Genomic DNA, 13,166 nt, shown 5'->3' on the forward strand with positions numbered 1-13,166 from the left:
AGTCGTCTATTTGGAGGGACTGTTTCAAGGAGTCCTCTATTCGAACCCCAAATATGTTTGAACATAAAGAACCCCAAGAAGGGAGAACAGCAAAGGTCTGAGCGTTGTCCAGACACAGTTATCACCTGGAAAATAGACTCAGCAGACATGAAGGTTACCTGCTCACTCTCTTCTTCCTCGCTTAGCACGTGCGGATTTTAGGGAAATATGTGCCCTCTTTTCCGGCAATGCATCAGCGGCTACTCTAATGGGGTAGAACATGGAGGAAAGTGGTGATCTAGGGGAATTTGGAGTAGGCTGGCTTTTTAGACCTTCATATTGGGGACCGGCAACCTTTTCTGGGCTGGTGGGCTCCACACAAGGGCTGTGACCCCCCCAGGTATTTGCCTAGCCTGCACTCCAGCCTTGTTCGATCTCCTCCTTTCCAGATGTGTTGGATATAAGGGGAGTTGTGCAGGATTGGATGAGGGTGGTGTACGACATGCTTTCGAGTGGGTTTCCTTTCCTAATTCCACTGCCTGCCTCTCTCTTTCTCTCTCTCTCCCCCAAAGATGCACTCATACGCACTTTACCACTACCACTTGGTAACCCTGCTTGCGCCCATAACAGAATCTGTGTTCAAAGCTCCTCCACCTTCTCCTCCTCCTCCTCCTCCTTCTTCTCCTCCTCTTCCGGAATTCTGGAATAAAATGTTTCCAAAAGGGGCTCTCCCATCCTTCCTCTTTCACGCCTTTTTTGCAAAGAGGGGAGACAGCCTCTTTGCCCCCCCCCCCATGTTCCCTTCCTACGCCACTGCCACGGACTGATGCCGATAAATACATTCCATTCTCTCCACCCCTGCCAGTCCCAGGAATAGAAGGAGCTATTTTTTGCCTCTCCTTCTCTCTCTCTCTCTCACACACACACACACGGCACCAGTGAAAGATCACACCCCTGTGCCCCCATTCATTAATCCAGAACAACTACCACATTCTGATTCAATATTTGTAGTCACTGAGATGTATTCGAATCCTTAACCTTCTCAGAAATATCCACTGAAAGGAAGCAATGGGAGGGAAAGATATCTACTTTTAACCATCCTAGTTTTTTCCCCCTCAGCCTTATAGGATCAGCTTCAGGCATGTGTAGGGTGACCATATGACCGGATTTGCCCGGGTTTTTGATGACAAATCCGGGAGGGGGATTTTTTTCCCCAAAGAGCAGCACTAATGGCAATTAACAAAAATGCTTATAGCCCCGTCATTTTTTAAGATAAAGTCATGAAACTTGGCACGATGGTAGCTCTTAGCAAGGGCTTTAGTCATACCAAATTTGAAACAGATCTGTTCATCCATTGATTTTTTAGGAATTTTTTAAAATTTGAGGATTTAATTATTATTATTTTTAAAATATATATTTTTAAAGATAAAGAGATGAAACTTGGCACCATGATTGCTCTTAACAAGGACTTTAGATATGCCAAGTTTGAAACAGATCTGTCCAACCATTGAGTTTTAGGATTTAAAAAAAAAAGTTTAAGGTTTTAAAATTATTTTTAAAAAATAATTTTAACATGGCGACCATGTTGTCCTCCTTTTTGGTTTCCAAAATATGGTCACCCTAGGTGTGTGTGTGTATGTGTATATGTGTGTGTGTGTGTGTGTGTGTGTGTGTGTGTGTGTGTGTGTGTTTTACTTGACTTCCCCAGATCCACCAACGAAAGCCTGGGACAAAAGACAAAAGTAAAGAATGCAGAACCCAGGAATTTGTTTTGAGTTCCAGAACTGAACAGAGATCACCATTTATGTTCTGCATAAAAACTCACTCCCGGTGACCCCAAGCTTTCTTCATTTCAGCAGTATAGTCCGTTTGGGGTATGTTTGTGTGTCATTTTAGTGTTGCTACTGTGAAACAAATGGGAGTCAGAAATCCTTGCTGATCTACTGCAAATCATTCAGAGATATAGCAATAGATCCAAAACTATCTTCTGACCATCCTTGTGGTAGACAACCAATCTCGATCTATTTATTACAGGAGTGGACAACCTGTGCCCCTCCAGATATAGACGGACTACAATTCCCAGCATTCCTGGCTGTCAGCTGATGTTGATGGGAGTTGGAGTCCAGACCTTGCTCATCCCTAGTATTTAAAATGAGGCGTGTTCTGGGAAAACTGGATAGTTTAAAATGAGGCTTGATCTGGGAAAACTGGACAGTTTTTCCTCCCTCTTTCATCATACTGTCAAAATAATTTGACAATTCTAGCCTGCCCTTTCCCTTCCTTGTTTTTGTGAGAGCATTTCTACATAAGGCTTTTATCCCACATTTTTACCAAGGCTTCTGCTTCTGGATTCTTTGCGGAATTAAGGTCGGCTCCTATTTACACGTGCTTTTTTTCTGGGGGATTTCGTTCTCTGCTTTTCTATAGGTTTCATTATACAACCACTAGATGGTGCTGTGGTATAGCAGAATTGCACAACTACAAGAGACTCTCATTCTGCCATTTTTAAGTAACACTAGACTTTCCTCATTAGGAAAAACACACGTGATAATAGCTACAAAACACAGGAGAGGACCTGGGGGATGACGAAAGACTTGCAAAGTACTGTGTGAGAAATCAAGACTACACAATAAAAACATCATGCTGAAAGGCTCTGAGCAAAGTTAAGTAACCTCTCGCATATGGCTGAAGTTGGTACAAGAAGCAGCAACTGGTTTGGATAGCAGTCTACCACAGAATACCAGGTTCTTGGGGGCGAAACAGCGAGGGGAGGTAAAGGTGCTGTTTCCCCATGTCCTGCTTGTTGACGTCTCAGGCCTTTCTAGCTGAGGCCATTGTGTGAGGCTGGACTTGATGCACTTTAGATCAGATCCAGTACAGCTCTCATTTCCTTACATGTTAACCTGGTTCATCTTTGCCCTGTCTTTGCCTGCTTGGCAGCCGTCAGGGCTGCCTTTTAAAACGTTGCACAGATTTGATTTCCAGTTGACAACCTCCTCTCCCAAGTCTGTAGAAGTTAAGGATGGATGCATTTTGCCTCTGGTGGGCAGGCATTGCAGAGCGTGGCCATGACACAAAATGCCATCGCCCTGTTTTTCCTTACTCTACAACAAGAACCGCCCCCCCCCCCCGCCCCACTCCAATAATTAAAAATCGCAGTTGCTGGTGAATTCATTTCAGTCCTGTAATAAATAATACAAACAGATCCACTGTAGGATGAAACATTCGATTAAACGTTAGCTACAATCCTTTAGCCACTTGCTTAATGGGAATTACGTCTGAATACACATGCATAGGCTTGAACTGTGCGGTGTGTGTGTTTTTAAAGAAAAGAAATTACAGCCAGTTTACAAATGCATTCGCCAGATCAGGGGAAGAGGCGATTGCAGAGTTCAGCAAGCACCTTTTTGTCTAGAAGACGTGGCCGGCGCCTTATGGCTCATTTGGTATGGGAAGCGGAGGAGAGAAATCAAACGGGCATCGTAAAAGTCAAGCGTTGCTGGATCCTAACGTCTGCGGGCAGGCCTTGTCCTTTTAAAACCCAATGGTTATAGGGCTGCCAGAGGCTAAGGCACTTTATGAATACTAAAATATTAATTTTATCATTAACCAAGTGTGGATTTACATTTGATTGCCAGGCGTGGGAATTGGGGAATGCAAGAGAGGGAAATAAACAGAAGTGACGATTGTGGGAATCCACCCAATTCTCAACCTTATCCCAACTCAGAAAACAGGGAGACAAATTTCTCTGTTTCGTGCCTTGATTTATTTATTTTATTTATTTATTACATTTCTATACCTCCCCAAAGCCAGAGCTCTCTGGGTAGTTCACAGCGATTAGAACCACAAAGTACATGTTTTGTATTTGATTTCCTCCGCCAGTCTTCCCCAACCTGGTGCCCTCCAGGTGGTTTCGATGGCAACTTTTCCATCTGCACTGGCTGAATGTAGGAAGCTACCTTATACTGAGTCGGACTATTGATCCATCTAGCTCAGTATTGTCTAGACTGACTGGCAGACACTCTTCAGGGTTTCAGGCGGGATTCCTTTCCTTGCCCTACCTGGAGATGCCAGGGATTGAATCTGGGACCTTGATGCAGATGTACTATCACTCTGAGCTATGGCCCCTATTCTCCCATGTGTACGTGCTCAGACCCTAAGATCATCTTCAACCATCCTTCCCCAAGAGCCCCTGCCAAAGAAGATGAGGCAGATAGCTACCAAAAATAGGACCTTTTCTGTAGTGGCTCCCCTGTTGTGGAATGAGTTTCCCAGAAAGGCTCGTCTTGCACCTATGTTGTCCTCTTTTCGGTGCCAGACAAAGACCTTCTTATTTTCCCAGGAATTTTAGTCTTTTAGTTCTGTTGTCTTAAATCTGTTAATTGCATTTTAAATCACTGCATAGTTGCTAGGTTTTATTTTGGCTTTACTTTTATACTGTAGTTTCAAACTTTTAAATGTTATATTGCATTTTGTGGCTTTAATTGTTGTGAGCCTCCCAGAGAACACCGGCTATTGGGCAGTAGAGAAATGCAATAAATAAATAAAAATAAACTCTCAGGATGCTCAACCAGCAAGCTGGAGACGGTGGGAATTGTATTACAAAATTGTAGGAGGAGGGCCTTCTCCGCTGTGGCACCCTGGTTGTGGAATGAGCTCCCCAGAGAGGTCCGCCTGGCGCCTACACTGTACTCCTTTCATCGCCAGCTGAAGACCTTTTTCTTCTCTCAGTATTTTAACACTTAATTTTAACTTAAATTCAAATTTTACTGATCTAACTCTGTATTTCAATCTTACATCAATTTTGCTGCGTGGTTTTATCCTGGTTGTGCTTTTTATACTGTATTTTGAAATTGTGCTTTTAACCTGTTGGTTGTTTTGTTGTGGTTTTAATTTTTGTGAACTGCCCAGAGAGCTTTGGCTATTGGGCGGTATAAAAATGTAATAAATAAATAAATAAATATATCTGGAGGGCACCCATTGGGGAAAAGCTGCTCTCATGTCTTCCCCCTATAAACATTTTGGGGAAGAAAAATATCAGGCGGTGGTTATTACCAGCCTAAGCTACCTCACAGGGTTGTCGTGAGGATGAAATGAAGAGGAGGAGGATCATGGGTTTGCTGAGAGTGCATTCCCGCTCCACTAAGTACCCAGACAGCCCCGACACAACAGCATTAAGTACTAGAGCTTACAGACCGCACAACATAAATGGTTTTCCATTTCGTTGTTTATTCCTGGCGGATGGAATTCCTCCCTCCAGAACGTTACTCCAGTGGATTGATTTCCTATTGACGCTAAGTAGCTTTAAAAGAAAGCACGGAAGGGGAGGTGTGCTATGAAAAAGAAAACCCAGCTGGGCAGATTTTAAGAGTAATTAATTCACTAATTGCACTTAAAAAAAAATACTGTTTAAAGCCCTTCACTATATCTTATCTCAGCAATCCTTACAACGACCCTGTAAGGAAGGGCAGTGTCATTGTCACCCCCGCTGCAAACAGGATCGAAAGGATAAGGCCGCCCAGTGAATTTATGGTAAGATTTGAACTAGGGTCATCTTAGTTCGTAGCTTGCCTCCTAGCCTCCTGCTGGTGGCTCTGAGACGTGGTTAAATTAGGGGAGTTCAATTCAATTAGGAGGGATGGGAAAGTAGGAACTGTTTGTAACTTCTTTGCCTAGTTTGGGGACATTTCTGGAAAATCTTCCCCCGTGCAGCTCCTGTGGATGATTGATGCTCGGCCCTCACTCACTGTGCAAGACGCTAGCGAGATAGAGACGCCTATATCCCCCAGCCTGGACTGTTTTCATGGTCCCAAGTTCCGTATCCTCCCTCCCAATACATCTCTGTCCTAAATCGGCCCTTGTGCCCATTTGGTTTGGCAATCTGGCATTGTAATCCCCGTCATTAATCCATCGCTACTATTTGTACTGGGTCGTGGGGGTGGGGGGTGGGGGTCAGAAGAACGATTCCCCTCCCTCATTATTCTCCTTCTGTTTGCCCTCCTGCTGGGAGGTCAGCCAGCCTTTCCTCGCACTTCCTGTCCCGACACGGATGTCTCTATAAAAACTATTCTGTTGAGAGGGACCCTGCGCATCTGCCCCAAAGTCTTGATCTAATGGCGCTGCAGCACAACCCTCTGATTTTAACACGCTTTCCACCGCCTGTATTTTCACTTTTTATTACTGGTGCAGTGGGTGTGCAATTTTCTGCACAGCTAGTAATGCCGGAAACCCAGGAAGTGTGAAGCAGGAAAGAAATGGAAGGACAAGGTTCAGTCGTGGAGGGCAGCAGCATCAGTGCGCCAGCATGCGCTTCGTAAGTGCGCAAAGGCGACGTTCTGAGGCGAAGCGAGCACATGGACAGGCAAGCGGTTTGTGAGAACGGGCAGCCTGAGGCTTAGGAAAAATGCTCCCTGTGGATGGGCAGACATGTGCTTCCAGTGCGCATGCATGCACCTGTAATAAATTAACAACTCAGTGGCTAGTGGTTCAGGAGCGCACGGGAAGTGTGGCAGGGGTTAGCAAAAGGGGTGGAAAAAGACTCACAAGCAGTGGAACACAAACAGGCATACAGATGCATGGGTGCGAAGGAGCTGAGCATGTGCAAGACGCATCCATGCGCAACTGATGCCTGAGCACAGAGGGTCTGTTTCTGCAGGGCTTAGTTTCTTGACTCCTGGATTACATTGTCACGCCATGTAATCCAGGAGTCCTCCCTCATCCAGGAATCCTTGTTGCCTCGCCAGGCAACAGTGGATGGGTATTTTACACATGCTCAGATACACTCTCCTTTGGCACACCAACACTGGACGCTGACCCTGAAAAACAGGTCCTGGGGCCAAGCTGCATGAGCCTGCGGAGTGAGGCACAGAAAGTCCAGGGATGGGATAGGAAAGACGCATTTGCTCCAGATACGTGGGTGTATATGCCAGCACATGCCAGCTCCTATCCTTGTGTACTGGCAGTGCCAGCTACTACGGCCACGCCATCCCGAGAAGTCCCCTGGGGGAAGGGACATACGCCCAAGGCTCTTTGGCAGAACGGGGACACCTTGGCAGGGTAGCTACTGGTTGGGACGCAGCCACCGGCGTCCTGTCCATCCGGCACCCGGCCATGTGGGGCCTGCCCCCGGAACATTGGGCAGAGCCAAGAAAACGGGTGCCTCTCTTTCCATGCCCTTTTGAACTCCCACAACCTGGTGCAAATTTGGTGGTTGTGGGTTTTTTAAATAAATACATGTGCACGCTTTTAGCCATTCAGATGATGGCCTTTTCTCTCTGACATGCATGAATCTCTTGAACGTTGCATGTTTGCAGACTATACTCTTGTTTTGCATGGTTTGGGCCTTCTCGCATCCCCCCTCTCTCCAGTTTTGAGGAGTCTCAATACCCTGTGGTCTGAGGCTATTGATATCAACCAGTAGCTCAGTGGTAAAGTACGTGTTTTGCATGCAGGAGGTCCCAGGTTTAAATCCCCGGCGTTTCCAGGTAGAGCTGGAAAAAACCCCGGGGGAGCCATTGCTGCCAGTCAGTGTCAACAGTACTGGGTGAGATACACCAATGGGTCTGATTCGGTGTCAGGCAGCTTCCAATGTTCCTATGCATGCGCAAATGTGTGCGCGCACACACAGACACAGGTGGCGACGTGCATCGGTTAGTATGCAGCGAACGTCAGAGTTAGATGCGTGGCACCCCGACACACTCAATCGGCGCTGCAGTGCCAGCCGTGCGCTTGCTCGTGAGCAAACCAACCACCCTCGAGCCTTCGCACAACCTGATCTCAGCCAGTGCCTTCTTGTTTGTGTGAATGCGCCGTCTTCCCTGCACCCCCCACCCCCGGAGAATCCCTCAAGCATGCATACCCGCCGCTGTAGCCAAGCACACGACGCCAAGCCGTGCACCTCGTGCATGGCAGTGCAAGCGTGCCCCTTTCGGTGCCAGGCAGTGCGCCCACGTGCTCAATGCTCCCTGTTCCCCCCAGCCCTCCTGTGGTGGTGCAGTTCTATCTGAGCTCTGTTGCTTGTGTCCCTTAGATGGGGAGGCAGGAACCTTCCAAACCCACCCACCCCGCCTCAAAAACCCGCAACCTCATTTCATACAGAGTTTTCTTGAGGGGGGGGGGAAGGAAGTGTGAAGGAGGAGAAGGAAATCTTTGGTATGAAAAGCTCCCGCAGAAGTAATTCCTGGACAGAGGGTTCTTGCTGTGGCTGTTGTTTTAAGGTGTGTGTGTGTGTGTGTGTGTGTGTGTAGGATGGGGTGGGGTGGGAGAATCAGCAATGAGAAGGCAGGGCCCAGGAATCTGCAGTCTGTGTTTGGGAAAGGAGAAAAGGGGTGACTGTCATTGCTGAACCCCAAAACTTCTCTGTGTTCATTTCGCACCATGAAAAATGCATGAAGCGTGTTAGCCAAATCCGGGGAGACCTAGAAAATGGTGGTGGGACCTGTCTCTTCTCGAGGTAAAATACTAAAAAAACCCAAAAAAACCATTTTAACCACCCCAGTTTTTCTCTCTCTAGTTTTCTTTAACACCCCCCCTCCCCAGAGAGATTAGCCAGTTCTGGTTTGTCTTTTGCTGCTTCTTCCTTTTTTAAAAAAATAACCTGACTTTCTCTTTTCAAGCCTTCCTGGGCTACTAGCCCATGCTGGCCTTCCTTAGAGCAGTCCCACTGAAAGGAATGGGACTTAAGTTGCACCAACATTGGATATAAACCCCTCTGCCTTGTTTTCTGCCTCCCCCACGACTGAACCGCTCCCCCCCCCATATTTGAACACACACACACACACACCCCATGCCTCTTAACCCAAACACGTCGGAATGCAGGGTTTTGCTCCATTTGCATCCTTTCCTATTACACACACATTCCACAACCCGGAATCTATCTCCATGCAACTTTTCTCCGCGGGTGGGGAGAGGGATAAAAGAGATGGGATGCGTTTGCACCTGGCTCTATTTGCACCTGAATGCGCCTTGCATCCGGATCAACCCCAAGCTGCAAGAGAGCCCTCCCCTTTCTACTCCTAACGACCCCCCTCCCCATTCAAAGTCTCTCCCCCTCCACCCCGACACACACAGAGACACCATCACTTACCTAGTTGTCAGAAGGTCTTGGCAGACACGCAATGAGACGAGAGGCGTTATTCCTCGCCGTGCAAAGAAGATTTTTTTTGGGGGGGGGGGCCGCTGAGTTGTCGGCTCAGATCTCTAGTCCATGGTGGATGCGAGCTGATGTCTCTCTCTCTCTCTCTCTCTCTCTCTCTCTCTCTGCCTCCTCTCTATCCGTGTGTGTGTCCTTCCACCCCCCCCTCCAGCCTGCTTTGCCCTCTTTTGCGGATCTAATAGACCAGGCTGGGGGGGGGGGGAGAGAAGAGAGGGTGCTGGGATGGCAGCAAAACAGCGTGCCCCCCCTTTTCCCACCAGATCCTGGCACTGGCAAGACGCTCCTGCTTATGCGACCAGCAGCGTCTGCCTTGCTCCACCCTGGAGTGCCTGGTGGGGGGGTGGGGGGGTGAGGACCGCGCGCAGCTCCTGCAATGGAGTGGTGGCTCGGCGGGAGGGGGGGTGAGAGAGAGAGAGAGAGAGAGAGAGAGAGAGAGAGAGAGAGAGAGAGAGAGAGAGAGAGAGAGAGGGATGTTGCTGCTCCTAAATCTGCTATCTCTTAGCCTAGATCTTCTTCTTCCTCCTCCTCCTCCTCTTCCTTCCTGCCATGGTATCCCCCCAAAAAACAACCCATCCATCCATCTATCTATCCCAGACACCAACAGCAGCCTCAATCAGACGAGGGAGCCATGGTTCAGGCATCCATCAGCTGGCCGATCGATTTTGTCCTGGGAGGGCGTGTGGTTGATGTGTGGCAGCGCCAGAAGCAAAAATAAAGAAAGAAAGGAGGGAAGGAAGGGGCCCCCCCGGGGGGGGGGGGGGCAGGAGAGCAAAAAGAAAAAAAGAAAAAAGGGCAGACCTTGGCTTGAGGGGGGAGAAGAGGCAAGAATTGGGGGCTTTTCTATGGGCCAGGTGGGTGGGCTTGAGTCTTTCTTGTTTTTATTTTTTTTTATTTATTTATTTATTTATTTATTTATTTATTTATTACGTTTCTATACCGCCCAATAGCCGGAGCTCTCTGGGCGGTTCACAAAAATGAAAAACATTCAAAGTATAAAACAACAGTATAAAACCATAATATAAAATACAATATAAAAAGCTCAACCAGATCAAAACAGCAGCAATGCAAAATTACAAATTTAAAACACCAAGTTAAAATGGATTGATTGATTTACTTCTAGGTGTTGGAGACCCCAATCCCCCCTCCCTCGCTGAGCAATAAGAAGGAATCTAGTCCCTAGTTCTGGGGACCCAATCGCCTACCCCCATCACTTAGAACCAGGAACCTAATTCCACCAGAATCAGAGAATAGTAGAGTTGGAAGGGGCCTGTGAGGCCATCGAGTCCAACCCCCTGCTCAGGGCAGGAATCCACCTGCTGGATCCTGTACAAGGATTACTGTATTCTTATATAGATGGGGAGAACATAAAAAGCGCTGTGCTGGATCGGACCCAGGGTTCATCTCGTTCAGCATTCTGTTCACGCAGTGGCCAACTAGCTACCCCAATAAGAAACCTCCAGGCAGGACAGGAGTGCAACAGCACCCTCCCGCCCATGTTCCCCAGCAACCGCTGCACCTGGGCGTGTTGCAACGGATGCCGGAGGACTTGTAGTCATTGAGAGCCTTCTCCTCCAGGAACTGGTCCAATTCTCTTTTAAAGCCGTCCAAAATGATGGCCATCATTGGAAGGGTGTGTGTGTGTGTGTGTGTGTGTGTGTGTGTGTGTGTGTGTGTGTGTGTGTGTGTTTGTGTGTGTGGGTCGGGATTAATCAGCCACCGAGGAAAACCCAGCGGTTTGAGGCTGCAATTTGTGAAGGCTGGTGGCTCCGAGTTTGGTGGGGCTGTGAATCCATTCTGGGTTTCAGTCAGGAGTTATCCAGGGTGCTGAACCCATTTGGGGGCTAGGTTTCATCCCCTTGGACAGCCCCTTTAGAATTCTGGCCTGTTCTAATTGAAACCCAGAATGGGTCCACAGCCCCACCTAAATCGGAGCCACCAGCCTCCGCTGCCTCCCGGGCGCATCTTTTGACGGCCACAACAGCTTGGGTCTCTTTCTCCTCCCAAATCTCAGGGACAGGAGTATGGGATGGGGGTGGAGAGCAGAGAAGAGGGGGGGGAAGCTCCCCCCCTGCCCCATGATCAAAATACCCCCTTCAGTTCCAGTCTGTGCCTTCAGGAGGCGCTCTGTAGGAAAGGCTATTTATTATGCCAGCCAACTAGCCGCTGCCTTCGCCCCTTCGCGGGGTGGGGGTGGGGAGTGGGGGGGGGGGAAAGGCTCGCTGGCTAGCTCTGTATTCCAGGCACGCCGTCTCCTTTCTCTGGCTGCAATTTCTTTCTGTTAGCTTTCCATGCCAAGAAAGAGGGGGCTGGAAGGAGCCCAGGGAAACAGAGCTGGAGCACGGGGGGGGTGGGTGTTGTTATGTTATCAGCATTGTCCCGATGTGCTCCCTGCTCTCAAATCCTCCCCCCCCCCAAGAAAATGCCCAATTTTGCAAAGATCTGCACTGTCTAAACTCATATATATATATATATATATATATATACACACATACACCTATACAGAGAAAGCAAAAAGGATCACAAATACACACAGCCAGCAGGTTATAATGGCCGTGGGGGGGGGGGGGGAGAGAACCTTTTGCATTTGTGTTTTGTAACAACTTGAGTTATGGGGGATTTACCCATTCATGGGATTGCCAAGGTGAACCACATTTTGGGGTGGGGGGTGGGGGAGAGAAGGGGGGATGGATTCCCTGGAACTCCACCCCCCACCCTCCCAATTCTGCAGCCGCATCGGAAAGTGTTCCGGCGTTGTAGAGAGGAGATTTGCTTCTGGATGGAAGGAGCCGCTGGGAAATCAGGTTATTAGGTTATTAAGGGGGGGCTCCGTCTTCCAAGAAATCAAAACACCTCCCGAAAGGAGTCTTTTCGATGCGTCGGTCTTCTGCCTCCAGATGCAAGCGCCTTTCGAGTTTACAAGATCTGGAGTTTTTTGGGGTGCTGGGCGTGGAGAAGGAAAGTCGTTGCAATGAAGGGAGGGGGGAAGGAAAAAAGAAAATGAAGAGGGAAGCTGGAGAGATCACTCCAAATAGAGCAGGTGTGTAGTAAATATATATTTCTCCCCACTACCATCAAATCCATCCCCAAAATTACATTTCCCCCCCCACTCCAAAATTTGGTGTGTTGCACCCTCTGCTGGTTCTTTACTGCCAATGTAACCCAAACTCTGCTTTTCGTTTTAGATGGCCTCCCATTCTGCTCCGCACACACTTTTGGCAGCGATGGGAGTTTGGAATTGAAGTTTTGCCAAAAGTATTAAACTTATACGACCTCTCCCGGTATCTGTCAAATCGGTATCCGATGATATTTTATTGGAAGGACAACTCTGCTCGACGGTGCCAAGGCTTTCTGGTGGAACTGTAATTTGGTTAAAGAATAATGGGGAGAATTATATTAGGACGTGCGGAGGAGATAGCAGGGTTAGGAGTGATCAATGAGCCCGCTAGCGATTCTGTTGGGGCATTCCAAGAAAGTTGTTTAAGGGATATAAGAAGCACTTTTTAAAAAGAGAAAGAAAGAGATTTCAGAGCTGGAAACAGTGTAGGAAAGAGCTACTAAAAGGATCAAGGGTCTGGAGCATCTCCCCTAGGAGGGAAGGTTACAACAGCTGGGATTGTTTAGCTTGGAAAAAAAGGAGGCTAAGGGGATAGAGGTGTACAAAAATATGCAAGATGGGGAGGCATTTTTCTCCCTGTTTTGTAATACTAGAGCCTAAAGGGATCATCCCATGAAGCCGATTGGTGGGACAGATCATAGAATCATAGAATAGCAGAGTTGGAAGGGGCCTACAAGGCCATCGAGTCCAACCCCCTGCTCAATGCAGGAATCCACCCTAAAGCATCCCTGACAGATGGTTGTCCAGCTGCCTCTTGAAGGCCTCTAGTGTGGAAGAGCTTACAACCTCACCAGGCAACTGATTCCATTGTCATACTGCTCTAACAGTCAGGAAGTTTTTCCTGATGTCCAGCCGGAATCTGGCTTCCTTTAACTTGAGCCCGTTATTCCGTGTCCTGCACTCTGAGAGGATCGAGAA

This window comes from Elgaria multicarinata, chromosome 21, assembly GCF_023053635.1.
Source record: "Elgaria multicarinata webbii isolate HBS135686 ecotype San Diego chromosome 21, rElgMul1.1.pri, whole genome shotgun sequence".
Taxonomy (NCBI): domain Eukaryota; kingdom Metazoa; phylum Chordata; class Lepidosauria; order Squamata; family Anguidae; genus Elgaria; species Elgaria multicarinata.